A 13,328-nucleotide genomic window follows, 5' to 3' on the forward strand; every position below is an offset into this window, starting at 1 on the left:
AACAAAATATACTTGAATATGTGTGAGAATATATTTTTTTAGCAATAAAAAATGAATTAATTTAAAAACAATTGTTTTATAAAGAAATCTTGTATATATTTAATAACAAAATGTTAAAAGAAGCCTTGAATCTACATACAAACAAATGATAAGCTATTTTTTAAAATTATTTATTTTTTTTTTTTCAATTTCAGTCATAATTTTTATGTTACATTTCAGATTTAAAGCTTGCTTAATATCATATATTTTTATAAAAATATGTGCAAAAACTTAAAGAAAACATAAAAACTTAAAAAAAAAAAGTTTTGAAAAAGTTTTTAATATGAGAAATATGGGTAAAATTGAAACAATGAGTGTGAAAGAGTCAGTCGTAGCCCGTCGCACTTATTCGCAGACAGATTCAATTGTTTAAGAAACTACACGTGCTAGAGAAAATTTATGTATATGAATCATGTATTTATATTGATGACAACATAGTTAAAAGTTTCGGTAAAGTGAGAAGAAAAACAAAAGTATGGAATTTGAACCTGTCCTTTTCTAGTCTGTTTTTTATTGAAAATTTTAAATAAAATAGAATTGTAAACTCTTTAAATAAAGTACATACCTTCAACTTTAAGTTACATAAGAAAAAAAAAACTTTAAAAATAATTTTAACCGAAAAAGTTTAAGTTGATTCGGGACCAAAAATAAAGCATTGAAATCAGAATTTTTTCGACAACTTTTCATGGTCGATATGAAAAGTTCCGTTATTTTCTCAAAATGTCTGTTATGCTATCTTAAAGAATAGGCTTTTTATAACAAATATAACGAAAAACGACGTCATTATATTGACATCGATATTTCGGCCTATGGCCTACTACGGAACCACTGTGCTATGTAGGGGAAAGTGGCCTAAAATGGCACCCCAAGGTAAAATGGCCCCCTTGCTAGAAATCGTAGAATCGAACATAATTAGAAAGTTTTATGAACGCGATTCTTATGTTTATCTGGCAAAACCGACACTTACGTAGTTTTAGCAACTTCAAGTCATTATTTAAAATTCGACAGGTCAAACACTGTCTCTAACCACCTCAAAAAGTACACTCGTTATAATTTTATGAAATTTTTTTTTGCAAAAAAAAGCATAAAAAACATTGCATTTTGGAAAAAGAAGATAATATACGTATGTATGAAGTATTTCTTAATAATTTAATGTAATAAGTTGGCTTAGAACGATTTCAGATTTTTCGGTATAAAACTTAAATTAAAAAAACCCAAAATGGGCAAAATGGCCTACTTAGTACTCGGGTAAAATGGCATACTTACTTTAACATGGCATTTTATACTGACTATCACATTTTCATTTTTTTATTGTGAAAATGGTTGCTAAACATAAACGATCTACAGAGAGGAAGCCCTGGACTGAGGAAAGTCCTTGATTCCGTCCAAAATCTGGAAAAAAGCATCCAAATTATTCGAAGTTCCAAAAACTACAGTAAGGAGATGAGAAACCAACAGGAACAGGGTTTTGAATGTCTAACAGAAATTTTGGGGGGGGGGGGGGATTAAGCACCACTTGTTCCAAGAAAATGGAAAAGGAGCCTTTTGACTCGATTTTTCATTTAAAATCACGTATATTTGGACAGTGTGCCTTTTACCCGGGTAAATTTGATCAGTTAAATTTGTAGACGTCTTGAAAATTAAAAAATTTAAATACTTTTTGGAATTTTTTTAACTCGCAAAGCACAAAAATGTGAGAGTAAAGCTAGAACTACATCGAAACATAAAGTCAAAAAAAGTATAAAAAGTGCCTAAACAAAAGTACAAAATAACAAAAACAATTTTATTGATGTGACATTTAAAAATTTAAATTATTTGAAAAATTATAAACTTTTTGTACTTTTTTCACTTTGTGTTTCTATGTAGTTCAGACTTAATATATTAAACTTTGTAAAAGATATAGCATTTAAGTTTGAATGTTACTTTTTTTCGAGATATGGGACATTTCCCTTAGGGGGGCCATTTAAGGCCACCTTCCCCTACATAAATTCGCAGTTTTTGAATTTTCACCAAATCAAAATTTTTTTTTCTTTTTGAAAGACTACTTTAACAAAAAATAAAAAATGTAGTAATATAAACGAGCACAATATCTACCAGTTTTCAAAGACAACTTTTTGATGGGACTCATAGTTTAAGAGTAAAGCAAAAAACATTTGACACGTTTTAAAACCACTATATCTTCTAAACGATATCTCGTAGAAAACTCTTTTACAACTTTATTTTAGGGAATTACAAAACCTACAAGTCATCCATATACTTTTTTTTGATAGCTTCTCCCGTTTCAATGTTATATATGAAAAACCTAAATTTTCGACATTAAAACATGAATTACTTTTTATGCCCACATGGGATTTTTGGGGACTTTTCACATTTTACTTCAATCGTTCTGTACCGATTTTCAGCCCTATGCGAATTATTTCAGGGTTGGATGTCTAATTTGTCTGGACCTCTGGACTATTAGTTTTAGCATTTTTTAAATTAATGAGACGATGGTTATACCAAGGAGGGTGGGCATCCCTTTTTTACGCCCAAGAGCAACAATTTGATTGACTTTTAACTTAAAAATTGAAGAAAACTTTGAAGAAATCTCACTTCCTGATAGATCCCGGAGTTCACTGATCCAATTTACATTATAAAAAGCACATTAAGTTCATTCATATAGTTTTCACTAAATTTATAAATCAGATTTTTTTAATTTACGAATGAATTGAAATTATTCAAATTATAAGATCTGATTGTAAACTTTGTAGCAAGATGATGAATTGAACTTTTTGAAAAAGGCAAACATTTTTCCAAAACTACATTTACGTTATCTGAAATAAAAATAAAATCAAGTAACCTGTTCAAAGAATAAAAACTATTGTTTTTTTGTACTAAATTTAAAGAAAATAAAAAATCATTGTCATCTCATAAGCTTTGATATCAGATAATAAATTTAATGGTAACATTTTAAAATCATCTTTCTTGTCACATTTTCTTTGCACCCGCATAAAAATCCGCATTGATTATTGCGGGTGCGGATGTCCTAATTCATGCGGAAGTTCCGCCTTTGTGGATGCGAATGCGAATATTCGCAGCATCCCTAACCTACTACTTCCAGTAAATTGATTTCAACTTTCTAAAAAAATAGGGGAGGGAAATTGTGTTCATTTAGTCTAGTTTATTTGGCATACGAGAGCCATTTGAGTTAAAGTAATGATACGATATTTTACAATTATATATTTTACATTATTTTCTGTGGTCTGTGTTGTTGCTTTAACATGTAAATTTCTTAGCTCCGACTGCGTTTTGTTTTGACCACTAATAGCAGTTATAAAAAATACACCTTCTATAGACTTTAATTGCACTGTTATAAATAAATGAATTGTGATAAATTTTCAAGTGCGAAGTGCTTACTCCTTAAGCAACTTCCGATTAGGTATTAGTCGTTGTTCTTCTATTTTAAGCTTTTCCAATAGTGATTTTCCAAATAGCATAACATTAAAGTGGCATTCTTTATTCTTATCGCGGAAACATTTTTAATTTGTTCAATCTTCAATACTTGTAATTTGTTTTAACTAGTTAAATTTAACTCGGTTAAAATCATACGATGTGTTTGATAATAGAAGTGGAATTTAATCAAAAATAAACAACTCTTAAAGGTACTTGTTATTTTTCTAATATTATCTAACCTCGAAGTGATACGAAAATATCAAAGTACTTGACATTGATAGGAAAGAACGTTGTTTTTGATTATATCTGAAGTACATAACAATTCAATAAAAAAAACAATGAATTGAATATGATTTATCAATCTCAAATAAAAAAATAATAAGCATTATATATATGTATATACGGTTTTTCTTATAAAATTATTGGCTTACTGAAGGTTGGTCTAAAACCCTGAAATCTGCCCCTAACAAAATATTTAATTATGACCAGTTTATCATTGAAATGTATCAGCTAGCAATTTAATTGGTGTTTAATCATACACTGATAAATTTATTTTTATTTATTTATTTCCTTGAAAGGGATTATTAATATTTAAAACAATATCAATGATCGCAAACCGACTTTCAATGAAACTTTTCTTCGAAAGATTGCTATTAGAAAAACTTAGTTGTGAATTAACAAAAAAAAGGGGGGGGGGGGGGCAAACTTGGGCCTTTACATATCCAAAATGGGGGAATAGTAAAAATTGTAAGAATTTCAACTTTTTTTTAAAAAAAAATATTTTATGCACACATTTTGCATTGAATCAGTGGCGTAGCAACCGCTGTATCAGCTGTATTCACCATGTAATCACTTTTTCCAATTCGAAGACACGCAAATCTGAACAAAAGTGGGTCTCGCAAGTTCGTCTGTCAGTCTGTATAAGGAACTAAAGTTCAAAAAAAATTATTATCAACATAAGAGTGGTGGTATATGGAACGGAAAAAATAAATTGCCCAAAACAAATTGGGGGATAATAAAAAGATCTAAAACTTTTACCTTTTTTAAATAACCTCAAAAATATTGAGAAAAATGAAAAAATGAGATTTATTGGGTTTCGATTTTTATCTTTTACAAAAATGGTTTGATTTTTTTACCTATTTAAATGTTGTTTTATCAAAATATTATTTTTCAATAAAAGAGTTATCGAAAAAAGTTTTGATTTTTGAAGTATTTGAAATTCCGTTATTTAGATTAAAACTTTTTTTTAGGCTATGTAGAAAAATTTCACTTTTATTTCAGAAAATACTGAGAAAAATTGAAAAAAACAAAAATACGATTTTTAAGATCGATTTTTGCAATAACTCAATTAGGTATACTTTTCTAATGGTCTTTGACATTTTGAATTTGAATCTAGCACTAGAATGCCTCTATCGTGCCAAGTTTTTGAGATATCGATTTTTTTTATTTTCAATGGTCTACAAACCACTAATTCAATTTCAATGAAGTTTTTTTATTAAAAAAGCATTATAGTAAATAATTCCACTTGGGCCACTTGGGCCACTTATTTCACCTATGAGGATGTTTATAACGATGAACAAAAAGCAAATTTGTGATTATTTGATGGCTCATGTACATCCTCATAGGTGAAATATTAAGTAGCTCAATATCTTATAATGAGCGTTACATATTGTACTAACAATCCTATTAATTTGATCCTTTTATCACAAACTGCACAATTATTTTTCATACTTTTACTTTTGCACCTCACTCCTTCAAAATATTAATTTGCATGAAAATTTAATAAAAAATAAAAGCAAGCAATTTAAGTTTTGCATAAAAATTCAATATTCCATGATAAATATAATTCATTTTTTGATTATTTTTGATTCTCATACGATGTATAAAATATATATGCGGTTTAAAAAAATGCAAAAAATTCCCATGTGCTGCAATGGTACCATTTCAAAAGTGTTCTTTCTCGCTAAAAAAAAACACCCTTTGACCGGAAATTTTTTGATGGACATATTTTATTATTTTTTTTTCTATGGTATATGAAACGTCCACACGAAATTTTATCAACCTACCACTTTTTTTCAAGGAGTACTTGGTAATATTCTGACTCTTGCTCTTTGAGTAAAAGACAATTCATAAAGAGTCCAATAACTTTTTACATGATGGTCGAGACATTTTGGTATTGATTTTATTCGATCGGGCGTCAGAAAATACCTAGAAATCATGTATCATATTAATACAAATGTTTCATTGCCTATACTATGATATGCAACAAATCGAGTGCAACACAGAAAAACTCTTGTATCTACCCTCCTGGATGGAATACAAGGTGGCCCAATATCTCAAAATAACTCTTATATTGAGTACTACCAATTATATAAAGTTCATGCTTTTATCAAAAAGTGCACGATTGAACTCTTTTTTAATGCTAAGCCGCCTCACTAAATCAAAACAAATTTTTTGAACTATGAAATTTTTGAAAAAGGGATATTATTTTTATTATTACTTTTTTATTCCAAAAAATTATATAAGGAGGGGAGGGGCCCCCAAAATAATTTAGATACAGGGCCCCCACAGGGCTAGCTACGCCACTTATTGAATTCTTTTGTTTTCAGTGCAGAAAAATTTGTATTTGAAATTCATTTTTTTTAATGCAAATTTTTGTTCACTTTTTCACAATAAACATTTTTTTTCAATGCTTTTTTTTATTTGCAATAAATGTTTTTTTAATCAGTAACGGAAAACAAATGCATTTAGGAAACTGATTTTCCACAACCGAGATCCAGCTGTGAAAATTTGAATCGGGAACGTCCAGTTCTGGGCTGGTGAGGGTATAAACAAACGTTTTTTTTTTCTTAAAAATAGCTTTTTAGTTGTAATTATTATTTGAAAAAATGTTTGTTTACATCCTCACGGAAGCAGATTGACCAATTAGAAAGAAGTGAAAAGCCCCATAGCTATGATGCGTGTATTTAGAACTGGAAAATGTTCTTAAGAAGAAAAAATATTGCTGTAATAAATAAATAAACAATAAATAAATTACATATGCTTACATTACATTTCGTCCCTCTTTCACATTTTCCGTAATTGGATGTAGTTCAGTCAATGAGGAGTCAAATGCAGGGGATTCGAACAAAATTGTGACGTCAGCTAAGTTTGGATGCAGTATTGAAGAGGGGTTTATCCTGAGTATAACTCTCGGTTTGCGTATTGATGGGTCTTGTAGGGCGTCCGCCATTTTGAAAAGCGCATTAGTCTCAATATCTCGAGAACGACTGGTCGGACAGAAATTTGCAAGAACTTTTTAGTCTTGAAATATAATTATCTTTCTTTCTTTACTACATCAATTTTCTCTAGGAGTTATACTTTCAGAGTAAGAGAATCGCAAAGTATCTCATTTTCAATTATTTCCCTCTTAACTCTAGAGAAACATAATGTAGTATAGAAAGAAAGATAATTATATTTCCAGGCAAAAAAGTTCCGGTTTTTTCCCCATTGACTGAACTAATGTAAATGTAGTTCTTGACATGTTAATAAAGGATAGGCTTCCCAAAAGGGGGACGAATGGTAACCCTACACGTTATTTCATTTCGCAATGAATTTCCTCAACGGACATTTGGTAATATTGGCGTTTTATAAACTGTGCACAAAAAGCCGACATTTTTAGAAATCTATGTTTTTTAATAAAAAAAATAATATCATGTAAGCTAATGTATCACCATTGTATATATATTTCTATAGTACTATCATGAAGTCAAATTTAGTATTAGTTCATGTCGCCACTTTTTTGGGTTGGCGGGCGCTCAGTGTGTTTTTTTTTAAACAAATTCTGCTTTTTCAAGTCACCACTAGAGTTCCTAAGATCGTTTCACTTCATGATAATACTATGGAAGTATATATACAATGGGCGCATTCACAAACCTAGGTGCTACGTAGTCGAGTTTCAACTAGCTTTTGGAATGCGAATTTGCACTACAAAGCTAGGTGACAGATGCAATAAAAAAAAAAAATGTGTTTTGAGTGGTTTAAATGGCTTTTTTTCTTTCAAATTCCTCAATTTCCTGATTTATATTCACATACTACACAATTAATTTTATTTTATATGCTTTTTTCATCAATTCCACCAAATTTAAAATTCAAATAGAATTTGTTTCCATCAAACAGCTGACTGAGAAATGTCAGCTAGCTTTGAAGCTGAAAATTTTTCACCTACGTCGGAGGGGAAATTTCAACTAATTTCTTAGCTATTTTCAGCCAATCAGAACGAGTCGCTACGTAGCACCTAGGTTTGTGAATGCGCCCAATGTGTTTCATCCCCTTTTTGTTATACAGGTTGTCCCAAGGTAAATGCTCTTGAACTCTGCCTCAGAGAAAACTTAAACAGAGCTGTAATAAACAAAAAAATTTATATTCTCTCTGACAGCAAGGCCGCACTCCAAGCTCTTAGGAGCAGTGAAGTCACCTCAAAGCTGGTATGGGACTGTATACAACTTCTACACCAGCTTGCCAGTACAAACAGAGTTCAACTCATTTGGATACCTGGTCACAGCGGTCACGTTGGGAATGAAATAGCAGACACACTAGCCAGAAAAGGTTCCGCATCTACATTCATGATGCCAAGACCATTCTGTGGCATACCAACAAGCACTGCAAAACATTACATTAATAAATGGCTAAGAGATATGGCTAATCATTACTGGACGCATACGGAAGGTAACAGACAAGCCAAAAAATTTATACCAAACATCTCCCACGCCAGAACGAAACAACTCCTCACACTCACCAGGAGTCAGATTCGCATAACCACAGGCTTCCTTACTGGACACTGCTCAGTAAAAAAACATCTCAAGACCATGGGCATTACACAAGACGATACCTGCAGAATGTGTAACGAAGACGAAGAAACAGCAGAACACATATTGTGTCACTGTAATTGCTTAATCAATACACGTCGACGTCACCTCGGAGGGTATTATCTCGAAGCGGAAAACATTGCCGCTAGTTCACCCAAAAACATACTAAGTTTTCTAAACTCAGGATTTCTACGTGAACTCTAAAAAGAGGACATCACAATAGGCCCATCAGAGGCCGCAGTGATAAGGCGAATTATTCCCACCTCTCACCCTAATCTTAATCTTAATCTTATACAGGTTGTCCGGTAAAAAATTGATAAGCCTGAAATGGCTGATATCTAAACTTATGACTGTACTAAAACCAAAAAGAAAAAATTTCTATCGCAACCAGTTAAGAAAATATTAGCTTTCTTTCGTTCAGTGTATTTTAAATTTCATCATCTTACGTTTTCGTTCACCACAACCACGAATTAATGAATTTTATAAATTTCTTTTTTTATAATTTTCTACAATAATTGACTAAAACCATGAGCATGAGCATAGCTGTTGCACTTTTTCTTTGAAAAAATATTGAAATTCGTTTTTCGATGCAAAATGTAAAAAACTAAATATTTTATGAAAAATTTTCAACACCTATGGCATAAAAAAAATTTATAGGATCGTTGTAGGTGGCCAACTTTTTTAAAAGTATGGGGATTGCAGAATGGTAATAGTTTTTATCAAATCTAGAGTCACTAGGATATTATTGGTACCAAAGTACAAAAAAAGCTTATTAATTTAATAAATTATTTTAACTGTATAATCTTAAGTGTTTCACATTGCTGCCACAATTGCATGGATTCCAAAGTTGGCCACCTACGATCCTATAGATTTTTTTATACCTCAGGTGTTTAAAATTTTTCATAAAATACTTTTTTTAACATTTTGCATCGAAAAACGAATTTCAATATTTTTTCAAAGAAAAAGTGCAACAGCTATGAAAATTTTTAAATGCTCATGGTTTTAGTCAATTATTGTAGAAAATTATAAAAAAAAAAGAAATTTATAAAATTCATTCGTGGTTGTGGTGAACGAAAACGTAAGATGATGAAATTTAAAATACACTGAACGAAAGAAAGCTAATATTTTCTAAACTGGTTGCGATAGAAATTTTTTCTTTTTGGTTTTAGTACAGTCATAAGTTTAGCTATCAGCCATTTCAGGCTTATCAATTTTTTACCGGACACCCTGTACATATATCTCCACATAACCTTTCATTTATCCTCATCTCAGGGTTGCCATACATCCTGGTTTTCACGGACATGTACTCTTTTTTGTGTTTTTGCTATTACTTAATGAATTTTCTACAGTCTATAGAATATGTTAATAATATTTTTTTTACATATGTAGTTCGAAGATTAACTTTTCTAATTTTATTATAATCTGTCCAACAAAAATTGTCAGTACCAGCGTTACCATCGCCAAGGTACAGTTGCACAATAACAGTTTTTTAAAAGGAAGAAAAATTGTAATATCTTTTTCCACACCATTAAAGCCTAGTACGCTGCTGATGCGAAACCAAATTTTTCGTCGGTCTCCGAGAGGACAACGAAATGCTTGCGAAATATTGACGAAAAAATATTCACAAATTACATAACATATAAAATAAAAAAAAGCATCTCAGAAAGGCACGTAATGACAAAATGAACAACATAAACAAACAAAAAACTCATATGTCGGAGACTCTTCAATTTCGCTGTTTCGAACAGCGTACTACAGAACGTTCAAAGTTGAACGAAATTTTTCGTTTACGATTTCTTTGTGTCATTTTTGTATGGGATTTTTCGTTTCGCATCAGCAGCGTACTAGGCTACCTAATCACTTCACTATTGGCACTTCACTTTTCGAAGACACACCCAGCCGCGATTCGAGAAATTTCCTGAAAGCGCATGTTAAAATGTTGACATTCATGCCTATTACCGAAGACGCAGATGCACTGCGGCGGGAGTGAGAGTCACTTTCACAAGATTTCTCATTACTGAAGCCGCCGCACATAGGAGTATTTGCAATAAAAACCTGGTCATAAGTCGATTTTCTGAAAATCAAAATTGACACCAAAAAGTTTGGCAAAGTGGGTGCAAAATAAACATGTGTCAATATGCTGCACTCATTTTTTTGTTTTTCGATCGTGTCTGGTTAAAAAAGGAGTTCAAAGTTAACTGTTACATCTACCTCATTTTTATTTGGATTCGAAGTATTTTGTTATGTGTTATTCTATATGCGATATCGAAGTGTTGTGATAGAAATCTAAAAAAATTTAAATGGAGAATTCTTCTTCAGTTATTTATTAACGGTATTAATAAAGTTTTGAAAATGTTAGATGGTTTTTTCTATTTTAATTCGGGCTTAGAACTAGTATCTAAAAACTTGATATTTTTGGTAAGTTATTATTTGAACTTAAATGATTTTGTTTTAGTATACCCCGTTATTCTGCGATGAATTGAAACTTATGAGTTAGTTTATATATTCTTTAACACAATGCAACAAAAATTGGGTGCTCTGAGGTGCTCTTTAGAGAATCGAGGGTCAATTAGTTTTTCACTTTCTGATAAAAAATACTCCTTACTTTATGCAACGTTTTTTATTTTTAAATTAAATTTACTGATGTTATTAGTGCATTTTATTTTGGGTGATCTTAATTAAGGTTGGGGAAGAGAGAAAAGAAACTGAGAATTGAGTATTAGGGATGAAGAAAAAATTTTGAGAAAAATAATGTCGACAGGCGGAGTACAGGCCATTAATCAATTTTTTAGTTTTTGGTAAAAAAATAAAAATAACAAAAACTATGTTTATATTGTATTTTCTTGTAGGAATACTCATTTTAAACAGAAATAATAACAAAAACCACGAAAAATAATTATGGCCAGGTTTTTGATGACAATACTCCTATGTGCGCCGGTGCGGAAGTGATAGAATGACATTTGGCTATGTAAGTGTCACCAATGACATATGTCGGTAAGCAGTTTAGTGTGTTTTCGTGGATCGATAATACAGTTCATCCCGGGGAGTTCACAGATTGAAATTTGATTCGTTTGCGGATCGAGTAGATTCCCGGGGACTGAGTCACTGCGTCTTCTGTAATAGGCATGATTAACTCTTTTCCAAAACACACAAAAAACCAAATATCCACCAAACAACACAACAACACTTATGTAATTAAAATTGCTAAAGCTTGAAAAAAGCATTAGGGTAAGGTGCTACAGAGTGCGCATTTTAGACAAAACACCAAATAATACAATAACAAAAAGAATTTAACTACTTTTTTAATATATTATATATATTTTTTAGTTTATAATCAAAGCAACGAAAAAAACTTAAAACTGGTAACAAAAATGTATTAATTCAATAGTTATAAACAAAATACCACACTAGGTCATTTGCGCACTCTTATACATACTATTGTGTAAAGGTGCGCGGCTTAGTTTGTAAGAGTGCGCAGCTGCGCACAGGTGTAAGTTCGCACAAAAGTCGCAAATAAAACTGCCTATCTTTAAATAAACAGAGTATTTTTCGACCTATCACTCCTTGCAGGAGGAACATTCTATTTAGTCTTCGATTACTGGTTCCCATAAAATTTCAACATTTCCTAGTTACTTCCATTGGCTTGTTTTCTGCAAAGCTTGTATTTGGTTTCTTTTTGGTAGTAATTACTTTTTCTAGCTGCTGCTTGCTGGTATATGGACAAATCAGAGCCGGTTTTAGGGGGGGGGGGGCAGCCTGGGCCGTCGCCCAGGGGTGCAAGAATTGAGGGGCGCCGCAGGCGCCCCGAACTTTTACAAAAGTTATATAAATAACGAAGTCTTTCCAATCGATGTTTTATTTTTTTTTACATTCACAAAGGCGCCCCAATTTGTTTCTATTTTACATTTTCAACGGCGCTCGTATTGTTTGTCCTAAACTTTTTGAAGAATGAAGGCGCCCCCCAATTTTGGGTTAATTTATTTGGCTTTCGGAAGGACAATGGTGTCCAAAATCTTCGTTCATCTTTGAAGAACAAGGTGCCCCAATTTCTTTTGAAAGACTAAAGCAATCCTAATATTCCTCCTACCAATTTAATTTTTACAAAGGTGCCCCTATAGTAATGAATAAGGAAAGAGAAGGGAGACGGACAGAATCCCGAAATTAAAAGTCCAGAAAGCCCAAAATCCAGAAAACCCTAAATTCCGAAAACCCAAAAACACAAAATCCCGAAAACCCACAATCCCAAAATCCCGAAATCCCGAAAACCCAAAATCCAGAAATGCCAAAAATTGACAGCTTCTCCATTTCTCATAAGAACTACGTTTGTGTGTGAGAATAAAAAAATAGGTCTGTTCGTTGTTCCCCCCTCCAGGGCACTCTAAGTCATTTCAATTAACTGTGAAAAAATCAGAGTTTCTCGGGTTTTCATTTTACATCGAACACCTCAGAGCTTTAGTTTCATCAGCGAACATCGAACACAGAGGAAATAACTCTGGTTGAAAAAGGAGCTACAAAAAACGCTTGACAACGAATTCGGAGCGACCCAGAGTGCCCTAGAGCTCACAACGAACAAACCTTATACTTATAAAGGTATGTTGTTTTCGATTAGCCGTCCGGAAGCGCCTGGAATCATTAAGAAGCGTGCTGCAAGTTTTTTATTCTCCTAGTGAAAAAACAAAACACAATATTTGATTTTTCACCAATACAGATATTAAATTTTAGAATTGGGTGGAAGCTATTCAAAGTTTTTTATTGGATTTCAGAATGAGTGAATCATTGAGTGATTCCAATCGAAAACGACATTAATGTACCTAGTTGAAAAAGTTTTTGAAAAAATATTGTTCAAATAAGACCAACTGTACCTAATCTTTAAATGTGTTTAGACAAAAAAGTCAGAGATAAAGGTAGTCTTGTCAATTGAGCCTAAATGACATGAATAATTAATTTTTTTTTTAAGTTAACCTTTTTAAGTTAATACACTGCACATTTTTAATAAATGCATTAACAAGT

Source organism: Episyrphus balteatus, chromosome 1, assembly GCF_945859705.1.
Source record: "Episyrphus balteatus chromosome 1, idEpiBalt1.1, whole genome shotgun sequence".
NCBI lineage: Eukaryota > Metazoa > Arthropoda > Insecta > Diptera > Syrphidae > Episyrphus > Episyrphus balteatus.